The sequence below is a fragment of the Papaver somniferum genome, chromosome 3 (genome assembly GCF_003573695.1).
Source record: "Papaver somniferum cultivar HN1 chromosome 3, ASM357369v1, whole genome shotgun sequence".
Taxonomy (NCBI): Eukaryota; Viridiplantae; Streptophyta; class Magnoliopsida; order Ranunculales; family Papaveraceae; genus Papaver; species Papaver somniferum.
The window spans coordinates 212,918,114-212,944,052 of record NC_039360.1 but is presented as its reverse complement, the minus strand read 5'-3'; the positions used below and the strand labels follow the sequence as shown (position 1 = coordinate 212,944,052).

The window sequence follows — 25,939 nt, the reverse complement described above, 5'->3', positions numbered from 1 at the left end:
GATTTACTATAGATCATAATGCCATCAACGAACACTAGAACAAACTTCTTGAGAAAAGGTTGAAACACCTTGTTCATAAGTACTTGAAATGTAGCAGTTACATCAGTAAAACCAAAAGGCATCACTTTAAACTCATAATGGGAATGATAAGTTCTGAAGGCAGTTTTATAATTATCTAGAATATGCATTTTGATTTGATGATACCTTACTCTAAGATCCAATTAGTGAATATAATAGCTCCATTAAGTTCATCAAATAATTCATTAATTAGATGAACTGGAAATTTGTCTTTGACAGTTATTCCATTCAATTTCCTATAATCCACACAAAATCTCCATGACCCATCTTTTTTCTTGAACAATAAAATGGGAGCAACGAATGGATTGTTACTATCTTATATAAGACCAGCATCTAACATTTATTGAACTAGTTTTTCTACCACTGCTTTATGGATGTAAGGATACTTGTAGGGTCTTTGAGATGTAGGAATTGAATTTGGTTGTAAAGGAATTTTGTGGTTTAAATCCCTTGGGGGAGGGAGTGTAGATGGTTTAGCAACATCTTGATAGATGTATAATAGAGATGTAATTTTTGGTGGAATAAGGGAAATAGGAGTGGCTGACATATAGAAAAATTGACCAATAATAGCAGGTGTTTTGCTCTTAAAAAATTTGAAAAAGAGTTACCACTGAGTATACTGCAATAAGGAGTAGAAGAATGGCCTAGTAATATAATCTGTTTTCCCTGATGCCTGTAGGAAACTTTAAGTTCAGCCAAATTAAACATGACATCACCCAATTGCTTCAACCAATCCATTCCTAACACCATATCACAACCACCCAATGGAAGTACCCTAAAATCACCAGAGAATTTATAGCCTTGTATAAACCACTGTAATCCCTGACAAACACCATATAGTTGTGTTACCATTTGCTATTGTGACTAACATTTGACCAGTTGGAGCGATGTGTAGTCGTAAGTTAGTATCCAATATGGCATCAACAAAACTGTAAGTGTTGCATGCGTCTATCAAAATAAAAATATCATGTTTGTTAAGTTTACTTGGAACTCGAATAGCTATTTGAGTAACCAGACCAGTTAGGGCATGAAGTGAAATTTCCATAGTGGTATCCACATAAGTTGTTGGAGAAGCTTCCTCCTATTATGAATCATCAACATGTGGTGAAGAATTTTCCTCATCAGAAGCTACTAGCATGAATAATTACTGGGATTTATAGCGGTGACCTGGTTTGTAAAAAACATCACAATTGTAACACAATCCTTTATCACACCTGGCTTGCATTTTGAGTAGGTGTGGGTCTTTTAATTGGTGGTGTTGGTGGCTCTAGATTAGTGGGTGTAAGAGGATGAGTAATTATTGGTTTATCAGAAGAGAACGAGGGTTTAGGAATGTTAGTGAGTTGAGACAATTGAGGTTTTATAGCTTGAAGAGGGTGAAAATGAACTAGTAGATGGCTGCAATTGCTAAAAGGATTCAGTATCAAAATTGGGTTCAAAATTTGTACATAGTTACGAATTTCTTATTTTATCCCACTGATAAAACTCATTGTGAAATATTCGTCAGAAAGACTTTTATTCTTAGCTTTTATTTTTAGCCTTCAGAGATTCGTATCTTTCAAAGTATTCCTCCATTGTAATTTTCTGAGATAATTTATTAAAACTACCAACATAATTATCTTAAGCCACATCTTCAAATCGAAAACAAACATCATAAGTAAATGTATTCCAATCAATAAACTTTTACCCTTTTGATAGTCTAAAAACCAAGCATCTGCTTTATCATCTAGATGAATATAAGCTAGATCTAACCTTCTTGTAATATCAACAGAATTTAGGTAAAAATAGCGCTCACATTTTCGAATCCAGCCTCTAGGATTAGAGCCATCAAACCAAGGAAAATCAATTTTGGGTTGACGAATAAAGTTAACTGTGGTTAGATGCAAACCAGTGAGTTGACCAGATTCATTAATTGGAGGAATATGATGAGCATCAGAGGTAGAGCTTGGATCTGGTGGAAGATTAGTTGAAGAAACAGCCGGAATTGAAACACCAAGATGTCCACATATCGTAGCAAACTGAAAACTCAAGGTTTCTTCAATCGAAGTAATCTTAAATTTAATATCTGTTACATCTTTTTATAGAACTGACAATCGTTCTTCATCAATATTTTGCTGATGAACATCGACCTTTATTGTAGCTGTTTTCTCATCTCCTGTCATGAATCAAGAACACATGATCGACGATCTAATACCAAATGTTATGAACCAAAAAATTGGATTTGAAACACACATAACAGTAACCTAATCTTCCAGTGGAATGAGCTTGAAATTGAATTATTTATTTCTCACCGAGTTTCAACAAAATGATTTGCAATAAATGCATCACTCAACTCTCACTCACTCAATGATCTACCTCATTCGTTGGATCAAGACTACCCTAATCCTGGCGATTACAAATACGCCCTTAATAACTAACAGAAAGACGACATTTAAGGTGAATAACTGACCAGTCATCTAACACAGGACTTGACCAATGGTCATATGAGTAACTTGGCTAATATGAATATGACACTCTCTACTAACATAAACAAAGTTGTAGAATGAAAAAGTATTAATCTTTATTGGTTTTATATATTGCAATTTGTTATGGGATATGTGTGTTTGCATCCGTGAAGTATGATTATCCCATACTTATTCAAAAGTTATCTTTATTATGTCATTATGCAAATATTGATGGAAGATAGGATGAACTTTCGTTTACGAGAATTATGTCTATTGTATGTCATTGTGAAAATAGTGATGGAAAATAGAATGAATCCTTGTCTATTCCGCAGTATTGATCTTCCCTGATCCATATTCTTATGTATATATTGTGCGGCTCCATAAGTTCTTTTATGTTGAGAATTTCCAATTAAATTAATCATGAGTTTTCTTGTGGTTAATTTAATTGAGTATTTTGGATTCAAATTCATATTCGTATGTGATTTTTTATGTCCAAAAAATCCTTCTTTTCTTATGAAAGTAAGGTCGCTCTTGTTGTTCTTTCAGGAATGACATTTTATGCGGGAAAGTTCTTAATTGAACTTGTGATTTATTGCCAAATCTTTGTGGGGAGTGCGGCTGTGGAATATTATAGGAGTTATCTTGTATATTTATAAACTCCTTGATGAAAGCATTTAGCTTCGGTTTTATGATTGCGTCTAAATAAGTTGATATGTGCTTTATTTTTGTCAAGAAATGTCTCTATGGAAATTTTCATCAGGATCTCGTTTTCGTAACTTTGCCAATTTTATTGACCAAAAGGGGGAGAATTAATGTGTAGATCACACTAAAAATACGTATGGTTTTCGGATCATTATGTAAGGGGGAGTGGTTTCCATGTGAGATGGAGTATTGACTAACGGGGAGTGATACATATCACCATAGTATTGTTGTCGATGTTGTGATACAACTGAACTTTGATGTTGTATAATAATACTATGACACTATATAACAATGATTGAGAATTCTTGTTTTCTCATTGTTATAGCTACGGATTTTCAATAACGATGATGCTAAACTTACAACCTTTGGAATCATTGGAGTACTTGGAAGTGACGAAGATTTCGAGTAATTTTGAGGATTAGGAATGTGGAATAGGAGCTACAAAATTTTATTTATCTATTTTTGTATTCCATATGCATTGATAGTTTTGTCACTAAAATTGACAAAGGGGGAGATTGTTAGAGCACTGCTCAGTCGAACTCGCATGCGTTTCTATATCAAGCATGTTTGTCAATGTTAGTGATCAAAACTATAAGTCTTAATTTCTAGTCTACTATAGCTAAGTCTCGGACTAGGATAGAAATTATAGTTGAGCTCAAGAACTCCATGGAGATCATCATCCAAGACGAAGAACTACTCAAGGAACTGGTAGAACTTCATCGACTAAAAGGTATGTGGAGACTTGAACTTATATATCACTCAAAAGTCCATCTACTCTATCTCCTATCTTGAGACAAAAGTCATTTTTCTATATAGACTTTGATTATACACAAGTATATCTCGCTTATCTATTTCTCGAAATATGTGTTGGTAAGCTTTCGCTTTGGCCAAGTTCATCTTTACCTAGTGACGAAAGTCATGTTATGTTTCAATCACTTGAAAATGGCTTTGACGAAAAATAGTTTTGTGAATAACAACTATATAACGTCCTATAAGAATGTTTCAATGATTGAAATGAGAGTTTAAATTATATAACCAATGTTGGATATAAGCATTTTGTGGTAACAGAGTCTGTGTACTTTGCTGCTCAGGAAACCGGAACAGAGTCCGCGAACCCAGTCCACGTACTATCGGAGGTTCTCTTCCCGAGAAAATCTGCTGGAGTTTGTGAACTATTTACAAACTCATTCCGGGTACTTAGGTTGGTTATATTCTAAAAACGATTATTCGTGAACTTATACTTATATTAACTAAGGAATGCAAGTTTGCAAACCGTGGCTATAAAGTTCATGAATAGATTCGAGTGAATCAAATCGTTTTTGTTTCGATTGTGTCTTGTACACTTCTATAAGATTTAAGCAATTGAACAACTCTCTAACTAATTCATTTGAGTCATTTGAATTAATTATGGTGAAGAAGAACATGGTTGATATGAAAGTGCTCATATGGCTAACCATTTGGTTAACTACTGTTGAACCAACAAATGTACATGTTTGGGTACGGTTACACAAACCTAAAAATGTACATTTCATTTGGGTGTAACAATCTAAGTTTTCGATCTAACGGTTGAGATATATTAGTTTGAATCTAATCAGGTTTTCATCTAACGGTGAATATTAAATGCTTTGTTACTAAGCTAATATTGATTGCAAACCCTGATTTGAAAGACTATATAAGGGAGAACTTGTAGCAACACAAATATTTTTTTGGGTTTTGAGCTCTAGCCCAACCCATATCATTGTTTTAGCTAAGTGGTCATCCCTTAGCAGCATTAGTGAGCATGATCAGTAAGTAGATGCTAAGAAGAAACTAGATGCTTTGAGCATGAAAGGCACGCGTCAGACATGAACAACTAGGGACATTTGAGTCTTTTCTTTTCATTTTTCCAACCCGATTTAAGAGAAAAAAATATCTCGTGTCTTCTGTTCTTCCAACCATAGCTCTCTTCCCTCGTTCTATCAATATTTATTACTCAAAACAATCAATAGAAATTAGGGGAATAATTTTAGGATTTTGAATTCAAATTCAAGTTCAACCAACTCTCTGTTCCAGGTGAATTTGTCTTCCTACAGAGGTAGGGGTTTTCTCTCCCAACTTTTCATTTGATGTCTACTTTTATTTAAGGTTATGTTCATGCACAACACCATTTTAATTTTTGCTTTTGTTTCAGATTAATACTCTGATTATTTCAAATGAATTTCTTAACCTTGGGTTTGATAGTTTTGCTCATAAACTCTCTTTAAAAAATTTCTTTAGGTTGGCCATTTTATACGAAATGAAATTTTGTTTGAAATCATACAACTTTGGTATTTAACTCTTGCTCACTGAACTATGTATATGTTTGAATGGTAGGAATGATATTTTTCAAAGATTAAGCCATTTTTCCAGTGATTGTTGTCACATTTCCCTTGCAAAATTAAACCTTGTATCGTGTTCCTGAACTTGCCCATGACTTGTTTGCGAAAATGATTCATTGAACCGTCATTTTGAATTCCAGTATTAACTAAAGAATGAAGGATTGGAATTGTTTCATAGATTTTCTTACATAACTTTTCCACTGAGTTTTCAACTAAAATGTGCATGAACTTGTTTTTCTTGTTTAAACTATGGGGTTTATTCATTGTAAGGCCATTTGATTTATTTTTTAAAAAAAGTCCCTGTTGATCAGCAAGCTACCTAACATTATGTTGTCATTCATGTACTACGTACTCTAAGCTTTATAATTTTCTTAATCAAGCACCAGCTTTGCAAATAGTTCTTTGTACATTTGGTAAGGCTTAATGAAATGTTTTATGTAAACAGCTGATGGATGCCTTGCGTTTTTGTCCTTTTGAATCACTAATTTGCTGTGGTAATTTTTATAGATGTTTCCTTCTTATGATAAAGTGTCATAGGAAACCAGTAATCTCTACTTTAGAACTGTCAGGTCCACTGGGGCACCCCACCACCTCGGTGGCTACCCGGAAGACCGTTCTGAAAACGGTGGCTGGTATCCAGAACTACCCTGACGTCGGCACTGGCCATATAATTAGTAGAGTGAAATTAAATTTGCAGTTCTTCACTTGGATATGAATTTTAAAGTTGTGTTTAAGGCATCGTGTTTGACACAGTTTATCTATATTTAGCTGTTCATGTCTATTTATCCATGTTTCGTGCCGGCGTTACATTTTTACGTATACCCCTACAGGGCATTCGCTCATCCTTTCATTGTTTTTCCTCCGCAGAGTACGAGAGGAGCTTGCAGCAGTAAGCCGGGAGCTTACAGCAGGCTACCAAAGCTTCCAGTGTTAGTATTTCGCTACCAAAGCTTCCAGTGTTAGTATTTCGTTATTTTGATGTGTATATCACGGGGATAATATGGGGTAGTTTACTTTCGGTTTCGACTCATGTATTACCATATTTTGCTTTGTAAATATACAAGCTAAGATATGATTTTGGGTGTTTGTATTAACTTTACACAGAAACTTCCTTTATCGTTAGTGTGTCGGCATGTTTTAATGATGTACTGCTATCTACTTAGAACTCGCCTACTTTAATACACTAGCAGGTCTTAGTTTGCACATGGCTATCTCTTTAATTCACTTCTGTGTTTCTAGAGAATGTATGAATAGAAGTGGTAATGGGAAATGTTGTACTGAATGTCATTTTAAGTGACTAGTGTGCTTGGGCTAAATGGTGTATATAATTTGTTTTCCGTTTTACTTTGGGGATGTGCTTAACTCTCATTTAGAAAATATGTACCGAACCATAACACCTTTGTGCACATGTTCATTATAAGAATATTTTGTTAATTTTTGTTTGAAATTGGAAAATCTGTTGACTTCTAAACTCTTGGTGTGAATGACATTTTCACATGAATACGTCAAGGATTTGAATCCCTTTGTGAAAATCCAGAACTTCATTTGACTCTGACGTTTGGTTATAATTATTTATCTTAAGTTTATTTTTCATGCAAAGGCTCTGTCCTACGCCCAGATTCCTTCCTAATAATTTGAACATTTGATCTCCTGTAATAGTTTTATCCTTGGACGTGAAAGCATATCATTTTTGTAACTAGGTTCAGTTTTACCCCTTTTATTTATTTTATTGTTCTTGACCATTTTATTCTTTATAATTATATAATCCAACTGCATTATGTGTATGCTTTTAGTCATCAGAGCGGCGCCAGGAATTGGCCTTGAATGGGTTGAAACCTAATCCTTTTAGGAGGGAAAATTACCGTGTCCGTTACAGAACTCTAGCAACTGGGAAAACCTAATCCCCACACCTCTTGTGTGATACTAGTTGTATAAGCCAGAGTCGATTCTCCTTTAACCTTAGGTTTCTACCGAGACCCTGTAGGTTAACGACTTGAAGATTTCATTGGGATTGTGAAGCCAGACCGATACTACTTTCTTGTAGTTGTGTGATCTGATCTTGTTGTTTCTATCGTATTGAGTACAATCGTAACGGTTGGCTTGAGATTGATATCTCCGATAGGCAAGATATAAAAGTAATCACAAACATCTTCGTCTCATCGTTTGTGATTCCACAATATCTTCTTTCGCCGCGTCGATTAAGATTATTGTGAGGTGATTGATAATACTGAGATGTTCTTTGGGAATATAAGTTTGTTTTATCAATTGGTTCCTGTTCACCTTGATTTATCAAAAGACGGAACAAAACTCGTAGGTATTTCTGTGGGAGACAGATTTATCTATTACCGTAGACTTTTCTGTGTGATACATATTTGTTTATTAAAGTCTTCGACTTTTGGTCGTACAAACTCTTAGTTGTGGGTGAGATCAGCTAAGAGAATCAAGTACGTAGCATCCTGCTGGGATCAGAGACGTAGGAGCATATCTGTACCTTAGATCGATGTGAGATTGATTGGGGTTCAACTACAGTCCAGACCGAAGTTAGTTTGTAGTAGGCTAGTGTCTGTAGCGGCTAAATACAATTTGTGTTCAATCTGGACTAGGTCCCAGGGATTTTTGCATTTGCGGTTTCCTCGTTAACAAAACTTCTGGTGTCTGTGTTATATCTTTTCTGCATTATATTTTGTTATATAATTGAAATATCAAAGGTTGTGCATTTGAATCAATCAATTAGAATATCCAACCTTTGGTTGTTGATTTACATTAATTGATACTTGAACATTGGTCTTTGGTACCGTTTAAGTGATTTATCTTGTATTCAATTAGACTCGCAGATTTCTATTTGCTTGAGTGAATTGAATTTAGAAAGAGAGATATAACTCTTTGATATACTCTATTAAGATTGAGTCTAGTTGATTCTCTTGAAAGTATATTGGAGTTAGTCCATACAAATTTCTAATCGAAATATTGGGTGTAGTTTTTAGATCCCCGCATTTTCAATTGGTATCAGAGCAGGCAAACACATTAAAGACCTAATAAGTCCGTGTTTGTAGCAATCTGACTATATGGACGAGTCTATCTCTGATAACGTACTAGTTCAGAAATTACCAGATGATTTGCAAGGCTTGAATTCTCCTGAGAAAACTATCACATCTAAGTTAATATCTAAACATGTAGAAATTGTGGATGACTGGGAAACTCTCCTGGAAGAACAGTTGGATGAACTTTCCGACGAAGGTGACTCAGATATTGATAGAGATGTTGATGAGGAAGTCTCGGAATATGTTAAGCTTTTGAATTCATTGGAAAATAAGAAGATGACAACTTCTCATGTCACACCTTTTTTGACTAATTTCTGTCGTACAAACAAGATGTTACGTAGATGTTTTTGTTTCGAATTGTTTAAACAAATCAATCCTCAAAGGTTCTGAGGAAAACCTACGTATAAAGTCACTTGAATGTGATAATCTTTATCAAAAGTGTTTTTTGTTGGAAGAGAAACTTGCAGAATCTGAAGCAAGGATTAACTCTCAACAAACGAGTTTTGATGACAGAGAAGGCGTGTATCTCGCTCGAGAAAAACGCCTTGAGGCTGATTTAGCTGTTGCTCTTGATAAAATCAAGATGTTGGAAGATGACTTGAAAAAGTTCAATACTAGTTCAAGCAAATTGACCACTATGTTAGGAGCAAGTAAAAATCATCGTGATACACGAGGATTGGGCTATAAGGGAATAGATGCTCCAAGTACTAGCAAAGAGGTGAAATTTGTCAAAGCTAGTGATTCTTCTCAACAAAAGGTTTCCACTGATGGAAAAAGTGAAATACCTTCACCGGCAGTTAAGGTTCAAAAGAGAAAAGTATATCAACCTCCAAAGTCAACACACACAGATCGAGGCAAGAACATTCCTTATATTTGCCACTATTGCGGAAACAAATGTCACCTGGAAAGGAGATGTCGTTTCTGTATAAGGAATGAGAAACTTCATGATGTTCTTGTTTGGGCATCACAAGAAGTTGTGAAACCAAGATCATACGTTAAGACTAATCCTCTTAACGTTACAGGTTGTAACTGTCCAACCTTTAGGCAAAGGAATCATTACTGTGATAAACCTAGATTTTCCTATAAACGTCATACGAAGCCCTTTCACAATCGTAATAGTTATCAAAAGGATAACTTTGTAAAGACTAAGACAAGATCTATGCTCCCAATTGGAGAAAGACTAACTTGCAAAAGAATAGCCAATCCAATTCTCTTTCGAGAAATCTCTAAGAGAGTAACGAGAAGAAGGTTCTGGTTGTTTCTAAACACACTCATAAGTGGGTTCCAAAGAAATTCAATGACGCTTTGAGTGTGAAAAGGAATGATCTCCTAGAAAATTCCATGACTATGGAGAAGGCACTATCCATGATGTTGGAACTTAAAAAGTTCTTTGTAAAGATGGATTTGGATGTGAAAGGTTCTAAAAGCGATCTCTTTAATGATAATCCAAAATTCACTTGTGGTGAGCAAGACATTGTTCACCTCAACACAACTTGAGTGTGTTGTAAGTGCATCCTCACCAAGGAATGCCCTATCTTGTATACGGTGAGGGAAGCACGAAAATAGGGGTGTACATATTATGTTTGGTAAGGCTGTAGAATTCAATCGGATTCATCTAAAAAGGTATGTCTATAAACTTGAGCAAGATTTGTGCTTTTATTTATTTTCTTAGAGTTCTTATAATGATCCACGTACCTTTCTTATCGTTCATTTCTACCTAACTTGATTTGTGTTTAAGGTTCTTAAGTGATTAGGTTTGAAAATAATAGTTCGGGATGTCTGGACTACATGGTACACATACCAGGTATGCATAACATCACGTAAAATCAAAATCCAGGGATTTAAGTACGCATACCCGTTTACATACTGCTCCAGAATACGAATATTCATTTGCAAACCCGTATGCATACTTGACGTCGATATTTGGTAAATTTGTTTTGGTCGTAACTTCTTCGTCCGAACTCGGAATGACCTCATTCTTTTTGCATTTGCTTCCTATTTGAATTCTATTCAAAATGATGATGAGAAATACTAAATTTGAATGAGTTGAGGTTGGTCTTTGTCTCGTATCTTGTTTTTGAGTAATTTGCTCCGTTTCGTTGCACTTGTTCTACTTTTGTTGGACTTAGGCTCTTGGATTCTTGGAGTAATTCTGTTGTCAGATCATTTGTAACTTTTCCAAGAATGATGTTGGTGAATCACAAAGAAGGAAGTTCAAGAATAGGCAGTCGTATGCATTGCTATGGGATTCTTGAAAGTTACAATCATCTTATGTGAAATATGATGCATGCTCTTTAATGATTTTGTATGTTCTTCTTTGTTAAGAAAATATTTTTACGTCTTTGGTAACCACTCTTGGTGTAAATCCGTGCGAAAAAGATTGATTCTACCTTCAAAGGGCAAAGATTATTTTTGCAGTATTAATCTTTATTGGTTTTATATATTGCAATTTGTTATGGGATATGTGTGTTTGCGTCCGTGAACTATGACTATCCCATACTTGTTCAAAAGTTATATCTATTATGTCATTATGCAAATATTGATGGAAGATAGGATGAACTTTCGTTTACGAGGATTATGTCTATTGTATGTCATTGTGAAAATAGTGATGGAAAATAAAATGAATCCTTGTCTATTCCGCAGTATTGATCTTCCCTGATCCATATTTTTATGTATATACTGTGCGGCTCCATAAGTTCTCTTATGTAGAGCATTTCCAATTAAATTAATCATGAGTTTTCTTGTGGTTAATTTAATTGAGTATTTTGGATTCAAATTCATATTCGTATGTGATTTGTTATGTCCAAAAAATCATTCTTTTCTTATGAAAGTAAGGTCGCTCTTGTTGTTCTTTCGGGAATGACATTTTATGGGGGAGAGTTCTTAATTTAACTTGTGCTTTATTGCCAAATCTTTGTGGGGAGTGCGGCTGTGGAATATTATAGGAGTTATCTTGTAACTTTATAAACTCCTTGATGAAAGCATTTAGCTTCGGCTTTATGATTGCATCTAAATAAGTTGATATGTGGTTTATTTTTGTCATGAAATGTCTCTATGGAAATTTTCATTAGGATCCCGTTTTCGTACCTTAATATTATTGACAAAAAGGGGGAGAATTATTGTGTAGCTCACACTACAAATACATATCGTTTTCGGATCATTATGTAAGGGGGAGTGGTTCCATGTGAGATGGAGTATTGACTAACGGGGAGTGATACATATCACCACAGTAATGTTGTCGAAGTTATGATACAATTGAACTTTGATGCCGTATAATAATACTATGACACTGTATAACAATGATTGAGAATTCTTGTTTTCTCATTGTTATAGCTACAGATTTTCAAAAACGATGATGCTAAACTTACAACCTTTAGAATCATTGGAGTACTTGGAAGTGGTGAAGATTTCGAGTAATGTTGAGGATTAGGCATGTGGAATAGGAGGTACAAAAGTTTATTTATCTATTTTTGTATTCCATATGTATTGATAGTATTGTCACTAAAATTGACAAAGGGGGAGATTGTTAGAGCACTTATCGGTCGAACTCGCATGCGTTGCTATCTCAAGCATGTTCGCAATGTTAGTGATCGAAACTATACGTCTTGATTTCTAGTCTACTATAGATAAGTCTCAGACTAGGATAGAAAGTGTAGTTGAGCTCAAGAACTCCATGGCGATGATCATACAAGACGAAGAACTACTCAAGGAACTGGTGGAACTTCATCAACTAAAAGGTATGTGGAGACGTGAACTTATCTATCACTCAAAAGTCTATTTACTCTATATCCTATCTTGAGACAAAAGTCGTTTTGCTATATATACTTTTATTATACACATTTGCTATTTCGAGCCGAGTTTATCTCGCTTATCTATTTATCTAAATATGTGTTAGTAAGCTTTCGCTATGGCCAAGTTCATCTTTACCTAGTGACGAAAGTCATGTTATGTTTCAATCACTTAAAAATGGCTTTGACGGAAAATAGTTTGTGAATAACAACTACATAACGTCCTCTAAGAATGTTTCAATGATTGAAATGAGAGTTTAGATTATACAACCAATGTTGGATATAAGCATTGTGTGGTAACACATACATGTATAAGTCCTTATTCCTTGAACCAAAGTCTGTGTACTTTGCTGCTCAGGAAACCGGAACAGAGTCCGCGAACCCAGTCCGCATAATATCGGAGGTTCTCTTCCTGAGAAAATCTGCTGGAGTTTGTGAACTATTTACAAACTCATTCCGGGTACTTAAGTCTGCGTACTTAAGTTGGTTATATTCTAAAAACGATTATTCGTGAACTTATACTTATATTAACTAAGGAATGCAAGTTTGCAAACCATGGCTATAAAGTTCATGGATAGATTCGAGTGAATCAAATCGTTTTTGCTTCGATTGTGTCTTGTACACTTCTATAAGATCTAAGAAATTGAACAACTCTCTAACTAATTCATTTGAGTCATTTGAATTAATTATGGTGAAGAAGAACATGGTTGATATGAAAGTGCTCATATGGCTAACCATTTGGTTAACTACTGTTGAACCAACAAATGTACATGTTTGGGTACGGTTACACAAACCTAAAAATGTACATTTCATTTGGGTGTAACAAGCTAAGTTTTCGATCTAACGGTTGAGATATATTAGTTTGAATTTAATCAGGTTTTCATCTAACGGTGAATGTTAAATGCTTTGTTACTAAGCTAATATTGATTGCAAACCTTGATTTGAAAGACTATATAAGGGAGAACTCTAACAACTGGGAAACCTAATCCCCACACCTCCTGTATGATACTAGTTGTATAAGCTAGAGTCGATTCTCCTTTAACCTTAGGTTTCTACCGAGACCCTGTAAGTTAACGACTTGAAGACTTCATTGGGATTGTGAAGCCATGCCGATACTACTTTCTTGTAGTTGTGTGATCTGATCTTGCTGTTTCTATCGTATTGAGTACAACCGTAACAATTTTATTGAGATTGATATCTCCGATAGGCAAGATATAAAAGTAATCACAAACATCTTCTTCTCAGCGTTTGTGATTCCACAATATCTTCTTTCGCCGCGTCGATTAAGATTATTGTGAGGTTACTGATAATACTGAGTTGTTCTTCGAGAATATAAGTCTGGTTTATCAATTAGTTCCTGTTCACCTTGATTTACCAAAAGACGGAACAAAACCGTAGGTATTTCCGTGGGAGACAGATTTATCTATTACCGTAGACTTTTCTTTGTGATACAAATTTGTTTATTAAAGTCTTCGACTTTGAGCCGTAGCAACTCTTGGTTGTGGGTGAAATCAGCTAAGGGAATCAAGTACGTAGCATCCTGCTGGGATCAGAGACGTAGGAGCATAATTGTACCTTGGATCAGTGTGAGATTGATTAGGGTTCAACTACAATCTAGACCGAAGTTAGTTTGTAGTAGGCTAGTGTCTGTAGTGGCTTAATACAGTGTGCGTTCAATCTGGACTAGGTCCCGGGATTTTTCTGCATTTGCGGTTTCCTCGTTAACAAAACTTCTAGTGTCTGTGTTATTTCTTTTCTGCATTATATTTTGTTATATAATTGAAATATCACAGGTTGTGCGTCTGAATCAATCAATTAGAATATCCAACCTTTGGTTGTTGATTTACATTGATTGATACTTGAATATTGATCTTTGGTATATTCAATTAGACTCGCAGATTTCTATTTGCTTGAGTAAGAATTGAATCGAGAAATAGAGATATAACTTTTTGATATACTTTATTAAGATTGAGTCTATTTGATTCTCTTGAAAGTATATTGGAGTTAGTCCATACAAATTGCTAATCGAAATATTGGGTGTGGTTGTTAGACCCCCGCATTTACATTGATTGATACTTGAACATTGGTCTTTGGTACCATTTAAGTGATTTCTCTTGTATTCAATTAGACTCGCATTTCTATTTGCTTGAGTAAGAATTGAATCTAGAAAGAGAGATATAACTCTTTGATATACTTTATTAAGATTGAGTCTAGTTAATTCTCTTGAAAGTATATTGGAGTTAGTCCATACAAATTTCTAATCGAAATATTGGGTGTGGTTGTTAGACCCCCGCATTTTTAATTGGTATCAGAGCAGGAAAACACATTAAAGACCTAATAAGTCTGTGGTTGTAGCAATCTGACTATATGGACGAGTCTATCTCTGATAACGTATTAGTTCAGAAATTACCAGATGATTTGCAAAGCTTGAATTCTCCTGAGAAAAGTATCACATCTAAGTTAATATCTAAACATGTAGAAACTGTGGATGACTGGGAAACTCTTCTAGAAGAACAGTTGGATGAACTTTCTGACGAAGGTGACTCAGATATTGATAGAGATGTTGATGAGGAAGTCTCGGAGTATGTTAAGCTTTTGAATTAGTTGCAAAAGAAGAAGATTACAACTTCTCATGTCACACCCTTTCTGACTAATCCCTGTCGTACAAACAAGAAATTGAGAAGATGTTACGCAGGTGTTTTTGTTTTGAATCGTTCAAACAAATCAATCCTCAAAGGTTTTGAGGAAAACTTACGTATGAAGTCACTTGAATGTGATAATCTTTATCAAAAGTGTTTTTTGTTGGAAGAGAAACTTGCAGAATCTGAAGCAGGGATTAACTCTCAACAAATGAGTTTTGATGACAGAGAAGGCGTGTATCTCGCTCGAGAAAAACGCCTTGAGGCTGATTTAGCTGTTGCTCTTGATAAAATCAAGATGTTGGAAGATGACTTGAAAAAGTTCAATACTAGTTCAAGCAAATTAACCACTACGCTAGGAGCAAGTAAAAATCATCGTGATACACGAGGATTGGGCTATAAGGGAATATATGCTCCAAGTACTAGCAAAGAGGTAAAATTTGTCAAGGCTAGTGATTCTTCTCAAAAAAAGGTTTCCACTGATGGAAAAAGTGAAATACCTTCACCGGCAGTTAAGGTTCAAAAGAAAAAAGTATATCAACCTTCAAAGTCAACACACACGGATCGAGGAAAGAACATTCCTTATGTTTGCCACTATTGCGGAAATAAAGGTCACCTGGAAAGGAGATGTCGTTTCCGTATAAGGAATGAGAAACTTCATGATGTTCTTGTTTGGGCATCACAAGAAGTTGTGAAACCAAGATCATACGTTAAGACTAACCCTCTTAACGTTACAGGTTGTAACTGTCCAACCTTTAGGCAAAGGTATCATTATTGTGATAAACCTAGATTTGCCTATAAACGTCATACGAAGCCCTTTCACAATCGTAATGGTTATCAAAAGGATAACTTTGTAAAGACGAAGACAAGATCCGATGCTCCCAATTGGATAAAGACTAACTTGCAAAAGAATAGCCAATGCAATTCTCTTTCGAGAAATCTCGAAGAGAGTAACGGGAAGGAGGTTCTGATTGTTTCTAAACGCACTCATAAGTGGGTTCCAAAGAAATAGTGATAGAAGTTTTATCTCAATTTATAAAATCCCTCTACTCTTTGAATATTTCGAAGTATTGGTCTTTCCCTTATCCACATCTTTGTGTAAATATTGTGCGGCTCAAGCTTGTTTATGTGAGAATTTACGATTAAATTAATCATGGGTTCACTTGTCGTTAATTTAATTGAGTATTTTGGATACAAAATTCAGGTTTCATGAGATTTGTTAATGTCCAAATAAATCCTTCTTTTCTCGTAAAAGTAAGGTCGCTCTTGTTGTTCCTTTTGGAATGACATTTTATGGGGGAGAGTTTTTAATTGAACTTGTGCTTAATTGCAAAATCTTTATGGGGAGTGCGGTTGTGGAATATTATAGGGGTTATCTTGTATCTTTATAAACTCCTTGATAAATTCATTTAGTTTCGGCTATATGATTGCATCTAAACAAGTTGATATGTGCTTCTCTTTTGGTCATGAAGTGTCTCTATGAAAATTTCATTAGGATCCCACTAATTTTCGTACCTTTTGCTAATTTTGTTGACAAAAGGGGTAGAATTAATGTGTAATTCACACTACAAATACATATGGTTTACGAATCATTATGTAAGAGGGAGTGGTTTTCATGTGAGATGAAGTATTGACTAAGGGGGAGTGATACATATCACCATATTATTGTTTTCGAAGTTGTGATGCAATTGAACTTTGATGCTGTGTAATAATACTATGACACTGTATAACAATGATTGAGAAATATTGTTTTCTCATTATTATAGCTACGGATCTTCAACAACAATGATACGGAGTTGAACACATTTGGAATCATTGGAGTACTTGGAAGTGACGAAGATTTCGAGTAATGTTGAAGAACCAAGGAGATCAAGCATTTGGATAAGAAGCTACAAAGTTTATTTATTTTTTATTCCATATGTATTGATAGTTTTGTCACTAAAATTGACAAAGGGGGATATTGTTAGAGCACTGCTCGGTCGAACTCGCAAGCGTTTCTATCTCAAGCTTGTTTGTCAAGTTTAGTTGCAAAAAGTGTAAGTATTGATTTCTAGTCTACTTATAGCTAAGTCTCGGTTCAGGATAGTAAGTGTAGTTGAGCTTTATACTCCACGACGTTCATCGAATGAAGACGAAGAACTACTCAAGGGAACTGTTGGAACTTCATCAACAAAAGGTATGCGGAGACTTGAACTATCTATCACTCAAAAGTCTATCCATTTTATCTCATATATTGAGACAAAAGTCGTATTGCTATATAGACTTCAATTATACACATTTGCTATTTCGAGCTGAGTTTAAATCACTATAAGTAAAACATTCGCTTAGAAATCTGTATAGACTAACTCCAATATACTTTCAAGAGAATCAACTAGACAGTCAGACTCAATCTTAAGAAAAATTATATCAAAGAGTTATACCTCAATTTCTCGATTCAATCCGTAATCAAACAAATAGGAATTTGCGAGCCTAATTGAATACAAGAGAAATAACTTGGACGGTACCAAAGCCCAATGTTCAAGGATCAATCAATTTCAATCAACAACCAAAGGTTTGCAATCTAAAAACGTAGAGAACCGTTAAGATTGAGTCTAGTTAGTTAGGATTCGAAGATTATTTTTCATCTAAATAACATTTAGAGGTACTAGGAAGAAATCCGCGTACTAGAAAAGAAATAACATTGTGATCAAATGTTCAAAGTACTAGGAAGAAATCCGCGTACTTAGGTTGGATAAAAGTAAATGACCCCTAGATACTTGTCCTTAAGAGCCAATTTGTTAGTACTTAGGTTCGTACCTTTGCCAATTTTATTGACAAAAAGGGGGAGAATTAATGTGTAACTCACACTACAAATACATATGGTTTTCGGATCATTATGTAAGAGGGAGTGGTTCCATGTGATATGAAGTATTGACTAACGGAGAGTGATACATATCACCATAGTATTGTTATCGAAGTTATGATACAATTGAACTTTGATGTTGTATAATAATACTATGACACTATATAATAATGATTAAGAATTCTTGTTTTCTCATTGTTATAGCTATGGATTTTCAACAACGATGATGCTAAACTTACAACCTTTGGAATCATTGGAGTACTTGGAAGTGACGAAGATTTCGAGTAATATTTTGACTTGCATAAGGTTTTCCTTTATATAGTATTCAGTTCAGGCTTTGCAATCTAAGTTACCTTGGTAACAAAGCATTCAATATTCAGCGTTAGATGAAAACCTGATTAGATTCAAGCTAATATATTTCAACCGTTAGATCGAACTTAGCTTGTTATACACAAATAAAATGTAACTTCATTTAGTTTTGGGCAACCGTACCTAAACGTGTACAATTATTTGGTTCAACAATAGTTAACCAATTGTTAGCCATATAAGCACTTTCATATCAACCTTATTCATCTTCACCATAACTAGTTCAAATGACTCAAATGAAACTAGTTAGAGAGTTGTTCAATTGCTTAGATCTCGTAGAAGTATACAAGACACAATTGAAGCAAAATCGATTTTGATTCGCTCGAATCAGTTGATGAACATCATAGCCACGGTTTGCAAACGATTGCATTCCTTATTATATAAATGTTTAGTTCATGAACAAACGGGTACACATACCTAAGTAGCCGGACCGAGTTTGGTTACACCAGTACGCGTACGGGTACGCATACCAATTCACATGCCAAACTCCAGCAGAAATTCACAGAACCCAAACTTCCGCCAGTACGCGCACGGGTACGCTACTGGTTGGTTGTTGGAAGTGTGTTGCTATTTAAAAGAATTTAAAAGTGTGTTTTTAACCAGGTGTGGAGCTAATGGTGCTGCTTCCGTTAATAATCTTACACCACTCTATAAAGAGTTTCGGAGCTCTCCAGTTTTGCATAAGTTCCAGATCTTCATATGGAAATGTTTCGAAGATGTTCTTCCATCTAAATGTAAGCTTGCATTCTATCATCCTAACCAGAATACTTACTGCAACATTTTTAATGACACCCAACATGAAACAACTGAGCATATCATTAATCACTGTAATTTTTCTAGGTTTGTTTGGGCATCAATTACTTATGGAAACTTAGTCCTGTACGAAAATGCGAGGGTCTAACAACCACACCCAATATTTCGATAGCAATCTGTATGGACAAAATATAACGTAGAGAACCGTTAAACCCATGAATGTTGATTGAATGTTTTTGATCAATCACATAGTTCTTGGAAATCAGATGAACCAATTATAAACTCGTTTGGAAGTGTGGCAAATCGGTTCCAAGATTGTAAATATGATAAAGGATTTATAAAGTAAAGATGTCGACATACTTTGAACATGTGCAGTAATTCTTATCTATTTTGTTCAAATATATTCCTTCATAACTAAAGGAGAATCCCGGATCGAAATAAATTGAGAATCTTTTAATTAAGATTTTTAATTTTATATGCTTTTAATTTCCATCAATTAAATGCATATCTTTAGAAAATAAAAATTGGTAATGTGCATTTACTAACTGGAGATTTTCTACTGAGATTTAGGTCAATATTTGGACAGAGCATTTCCAGGAATTATGGAAACCGATTTTGGATTTATTGCATATCTTTGAGAATATTCGGTTTTGGAAATTCCTTGGTGTCCAAACTTCCTTGGTCTATAAATATTGAAATTTGCATTTCGAGCAAACTAATCCTCAGAGCCAGCAAAACTACCAAGTTGTGTTGTTACTGGTGGAGCCGTCTATTCGGAGAGGAAAGTAACCTAATTAGGCGAAATCTCTTACGATCGCTCGTTTTAAAGACTTCTTTGGGATTGAGAAGCTCTACGAGTACCGTTGGTGGGAAACTAGATAGTTGCAGGTTATTATTAGTTTTCGATTGATTTGATTGACTAACGGTTGTTGAACTTCGATTGCACCTAGTTTGTTTATGCTTGAGAATCTTCTCTTCTGATATAAGATTCACTCAAACTATATCGAAATATCGACAGGGATCTTTAGACTGTTTGTATATCTAAAGACGTCTTGTGATAATCCATCGTTAACAGACTCCTTCTGTGTGTGATTGATCACAAGAGATTCAAGTTGTTTGTATGCAGGTGTTTATTGAAGATCTAAGAAAATTTGAAGCTAAAGAAGATTTCTTATTTGAGTTCATAATCTATGGCGTGCACAAAACTTGATCGGTTGGGGATCCAACTATAATCGGTTTATCTTTTGATAAATTGGATTGATTAGTTGCGTAGATCGGCATCAACACATTTATTTGTGATTAATAGTAATGATTGCATAGTATAAAAAATTACTTTGGTAGTTGTTAAATAGATTGATCTAAAAAACCAACAAAGGAGTTTATTGGTTAAACGGAAGAGCCTTTTGTCAAACTCATATCACGTTGTTTGAAAAGAGTTGTTACCGAACAGATTTGTTATTCCTTTACTGTTTGGAATACGAACCAAAGGAATTGTTTCAAGTGCGTGACTTATTGCAAGTTGGAGGCGCAGGGATACTTAGGAAACTAGGTGAACTATAGTTTTAGTTGCTTGGTCTCAACTCTACGAAGTTGATTTAGATTTTTTATAACGGCTTAATTCTGAGAGTATTCAATTCTGGACAAGGTCCCGGGGTTTTTCTGCATTTGCGATTTCCTCGTTAACAAAATCTTGTTGTGTCTTTTGCTTTTCTATTTCCGTAATTATAATTTTTTTTATTATAATTAGAAGTAAAATACACAAACCTTAATTCCTAATTACTTGGTAGCAATCCTATAGTGTTTAGTTAAGTCCGAACCTATTATCAAGTAATCATACTTTGTTGTTGTATTATCTCGATCTTGTATCCATAGTCAATCATGAAAGTTATCTTGTTGTCATATTGTCTCGATATCGTATCCATATACGATCACACGAAGTGTGAACTGATTAATTGTATTGTCTCGACTTAGTCCATATACAATCACTTTCGGAGAAAGGACTTGTAGGTGGAAAAGTTTTAGATTGAGGTATATTTGGGTACCCTCGTTTTTTCAGTTACAAAACAACTCAATTAAAAATTGAACAACAACATGTAAATTTTCAAAGAGATAAAACAACCACTGCAATTTGGCAGCTGCAACAGACAATCATTTGTACTCAGCTTCAGATGAGGATCTAGATATTGTTGGATGTTTCTTGGAGTACCAAGAAATTAAAGAAGAGCTCATTATAAACAACATAACCAAAATTATACCTCATAGTATTGGGGCATCCAGACCAATCTGAATCTATATATATATCTTATTAGAATGAATATCACCTCTTCTAAAAGTAATACGAGCTCCAATGGAACCTTTCAAATATCTTGGAATTCTCATAACTAGAAGAAAATGAACCTCAGTTGGAGCATGTATAAACCGAGAGACATAATTGACTCTAAATTATATGTCAGATCTTGTGAGTGTTAAATACTGTGGTTTTGTAAAGCTCAGGATTCTTAATTAAAATTCCGTTTGATCGAAGCTCTAACGACCTTGATCAATGGTGTATCACAAGTCTTACATTCAAGAACGCAAGCCTTACCAAATAGATCTAAAGTATATTTCTTCCGTGATAGATTAAAAGAACCAATAGATCGAGTTTCTTATATGCCTAAGATATAACGAAGATCACCAAGTAGTTTCATAGAAAATCCAACATTCAAAGCTTGGAACAATGAGCTAATCAAAATATCAGAACACTAGCAAGTATTATATCATACAAATAAAGTAAGACCTATTTCAACAAATATATATATATATATATATATATATATATATATATATATATATATATATATATATATATATATGTAAATAAAGCAAGAGCACCAACATGTCAGACTCAGTTGTATTAATAAACACAAAATAGTCAAAAATAGATTGCACAAATCCATAAAAAAACAAGAAATTTTTAAGTGCCTATTTCATATAAAGATTCTTTTTCAAACAACAAACATATGAAGGAAAAATGTGGATTAATAAATCCAAGTGGATGAGCCATATAAACATGTTCAAGAAGTACACTGCTAATTTTTATTAACAACTAAAGTTAGTACCATTCTCACAGTTGTAGTCTTTAGACTCTTTACCAATGGACTAAAATTTTTAGTAAAATTAGCAACATCCTTTTGAACCAATGGACTCAAAGTTTTAGTAAAATTAGCGACATCATTTTGAACATAACCTCTTTTAAAATCAACAATGTTGACTTATACCCAACCTAGTATATATTCATATGTGGTTCAAGTTTGACATATTCCGAAATACCATTGTCTGTTAATGCCTCATATTCAAGCTTTACTGAAATATTCCCAAGTATCATAACAGAAAGTTGGCATAATCCAACTTGATAGAAACAAAATTTGAGATATTAGTAAAAGGTAGAGAAAAATTGCATTGGTAGAAGGCGCGGCGGAAAAACTTGCACCAATATTGTTTGTGGACCAACGATTCAAAAAACAAAAATTGTTGCCAATTGTGAAACTGTAAATTTACCATGCTTTCAATAACAGTCATTAAAAGTTTCAAAGAATTACATAAAAAGAATTTTTGATATATTTCAGATCCAAATCAAGAAACCGAAAAGAAAAAAAACGAAAAAATGATGACGAGGATGTTGAAAATTGATATCAAAAGTTAAAAAATGATATGAAAATGATGATGCTTCAGAGAATTAATTAAAAGTATTAAGAAATATTGGATCAGCCCTTACTCATACCATGAGAAAACCAGAGAGAAGTGAGAACATCCATTATTTAGAATGTCACAAATGGCCAAGTCAACATAAGAGAACTTGACTCTGTACTGAACAGTTATAACAATATATCAAGTCGGTCGTTGCAAATTTTTTTTCTTTTTTGTGATTGTTGAGATCTTTGTCTTCTGATAGTTCAAAGTTCAATCCCCGAGGACAACAGTCACAACACACTTTTGAAACAGCAAATCCAATGGGACTGAAATTTCGTGGCCGTCTATATGCCTGCAAGACAGTACAGACATACGAAAGAATGATAGTTTTTGTCTCCTTGGACAAAATTTGATTGCTCGTCTATTCCCACGAGAAAACCTGGAGTTTACCTTCGAATTCCAGCTAACGTGATCGATTATTTCTAAGTCATACATTTCATTTTCTCTCTTCCTCAATACTCGGCATTGATTCTAACATGCCAGAGAAGAAGAAGAAAAATTAGTAAAAGTAAACTAGTTTGAAGCAACAAAGATGGTCTGAATAATTACAGAAGAATGCAAGTTCAACTCTCAGCTACCAAATTTTTATTTTGGTGCAATAAATCCTGTGAACTTGCTCGGATGTGGTGGATTTGGACCGGTGTATAAGGTTCAATAGCATAACATTTCATCGCGAACTAATATCTCCGGATCAAATATTTGCACTGCACTACCCATTAGAAATCAAGATTTGCATGCGTTTGTTGACAGGGAAAGCTAAGGGATGGGAGAGCAGCAGCTGTCAAAAAATTGTCCCTGAAATCCGAACAAGGTGAACCAGAATTTCTCGGAGAAGTCCGGATGATTACCAGTATCCGGCACAAAAACTTGGTTCGACTTCTTGGGTGTTGTTCTGACGGGTCTCAAAGACTTCTCGTCTATGAATACATGAAGAACGGAAGCTTAGACAGTGTATTATACGGTACGCATTTCATTCTTAACCTTGGAACATTGGTTTAAAGCTATCTAAATTTTCGATTCATTCAGGAAAGGGTGAACATTTCCTCAACTGGAGCACAAGGTACCAAATAATTCTTGGCATTGCTAGAGGGTTACAGTACTTACATGAAGATTCACATATACGGATTGTTCACCGCGATATTAAGGCGAGCAATATTCTACTTGACAAGAGATTCCAGCCGAAAATTGGAGACTTTGGGCTAGCAAGGTTCTTTCCTGAAGACGAAGCGTATTTAAGCACCAACTTTGCTGGAACCCTGTAAGCCTTGTTTATCTCGTTTATAGTTTGCTTGTTTGAGTGCATATGACTGGATCTGGTCCTAGTTGTGATATAAAACAAATACGAATTGGAGATGATCATTTATTTTATCTCCATTTGTGATGCTCCCAGGGGCTATACTGCTCCAGAATGTTACAAGATATCCAAGATATAGATAACAGGTTATGCAGATACTCTAAACAATGCATAACTTGTCATGCAGTCAATGTTGGATCTGCATAAGATGTTATGCAGAGGTTATCTTTCCAGATATAGATAGATTATTACTGTATATCTTGTACGTGTATTCTTGTATATTGCTTGCTGACCAAGTTAGAGTTCTTGTATATAAGAACGGTCTCATGTAATCGTATGTATCTTGTATCCATCTAATTCAATCAATCTATTCAGTTTAATCTATGCCATGACAGTTTCTGTCATGGTATCAGAGCAGGTCAAGATCTAAACCAAACCGTGTTTCCGCTGCAACAAACAAACAATAACCAGTATCAGAATCATAAAACTCAAAACCCTAGTGTCATATCTTTTCATCACAGCCCAACATGTCACGCGAAGATTATCAACCCATTACTGTGAAGTTTGATGGAACAAACTACAATCATTGGTCTTTCTTAATAAGAAGTTTCCTCAAGGGAAAAGCCATGTGGAAATATATTGACGGCAAAGCTAAGAAGCCTGCAAACGGAGTCGTTATCACTGACAAAGGAAAAGATACAGGAGAAGAAACTGCAGAAAGCTGGGAGATCAATAATCACAAAATATTAACCTGGATAAGTAACACAGTTGTAACATCTATAAGCATGCAACTTACAAGCTTTGAGACCGCCAAAGATGCATGGGAGTTTCTCTCAAAAAGATATACCCAGATAAACTTTGCTCAACGTTATAAGTTAGAACAAGATATTCGATCTATGAAACAACAGATGGAACAATCTGTCTCAGATTTTCACTCTGAGATGTCAATCATATGGAACCAGTTAGCACTAATGGAACCGAACTGGACAGCTGATATAGAGTTATGGCAAACTACAGAGAAGAGTCTCGATTAGTTCATCTTTTAATGGCATTAAGAGATGACTTTGAGACTGTGAGAGCCTCAATCCTCCATCGATCACCTCTTCCGTCTGTCGAAGCCGCATTGTCAGAACTCATCACTGAAGAAACTCGGAAAAGAATCAAACCAGACATACCAGCAGTGTTTGCAGTCAATTCACGTGCAAACTTTAACACTCATCTCAACTCTCAGAAAACTCATCGTGATTTCTCACAAATCCAGTGCTACAACTGTAAGAAACCAGGCCACCTAGCCAAGAACTGCACCGTGCCATCAGTGCAAAGTGGATCACAAAGTTCAAACAAACAAGGATCAAGCTTCCCAATCCAGCAAGGATCAAGCTTCCCAATCCAGTGCAACTACTGCAAGGAACCAGGGCATACAGTAGGAAACTGTACATCCCCTACTTCCAGAAATATGAGAGAACGAAGAAAGTTTAATGGAATTGGATACACACCTGCACCATCCAGTTATGCAGCTGCATCCACACCAAACAATCTAGCTGACATACAAGAGATGCTCAAGCAAGCACTCTCAATGGGTAACAATAATGCTACAGCAGCATCTGCATTATCTGCTTCCACAGGTAGCTTCTTAACTGGTTGGTTCCTTGACTCAGGTGCCTCTAACCATATGACATTCAACTCTAGCATATTTGAGCACAAAAATCCTATTATTACACCAACAATTCAAACTGCAGATGGATCTGAACTAAATGCTAGTCACATTGGTCAGATTAAAATCTCTGATAAGATACATGTATCTGATGTGTTACTTGTTCCAAAGATAAGAATGAACCTTATATCAATTGGACAATTATGCAATCAAGGACTTAACATATATTTCTTCTCTTCTGGTTGTGTGATA

The 25,939-nt window shown here is 35.0% G+C and overlaps 1 long non-coding RNA gene and 1 pseudogene across 1 annotated transcript; both read left to right on the top strand.

Annotated features, from left to right (window-relative positions):
- The first annotated feature begins 5,132 nt into the window (after nucleotides 1-5,132).
- LOC113362080 lies at nucleotides 5,133-6,897 on the top strand. The gene is made up of 2 exons (XR_003365543.1): nucleotides 5,133-5,298; nucleotides 6,449-6,897. It is a non-coding gene; the product is annotated as an uncharacterized LOC113362080 (long non-coding RNA).
- Nucleotides 6,898-22,771: 15,874 nt separating this feature from the next.
- Nucleotides 22,772-25,939, top strand: part of LOC113360608 — a 7,206-nt pseudogene continuing 4,038 nt past the window's right edge.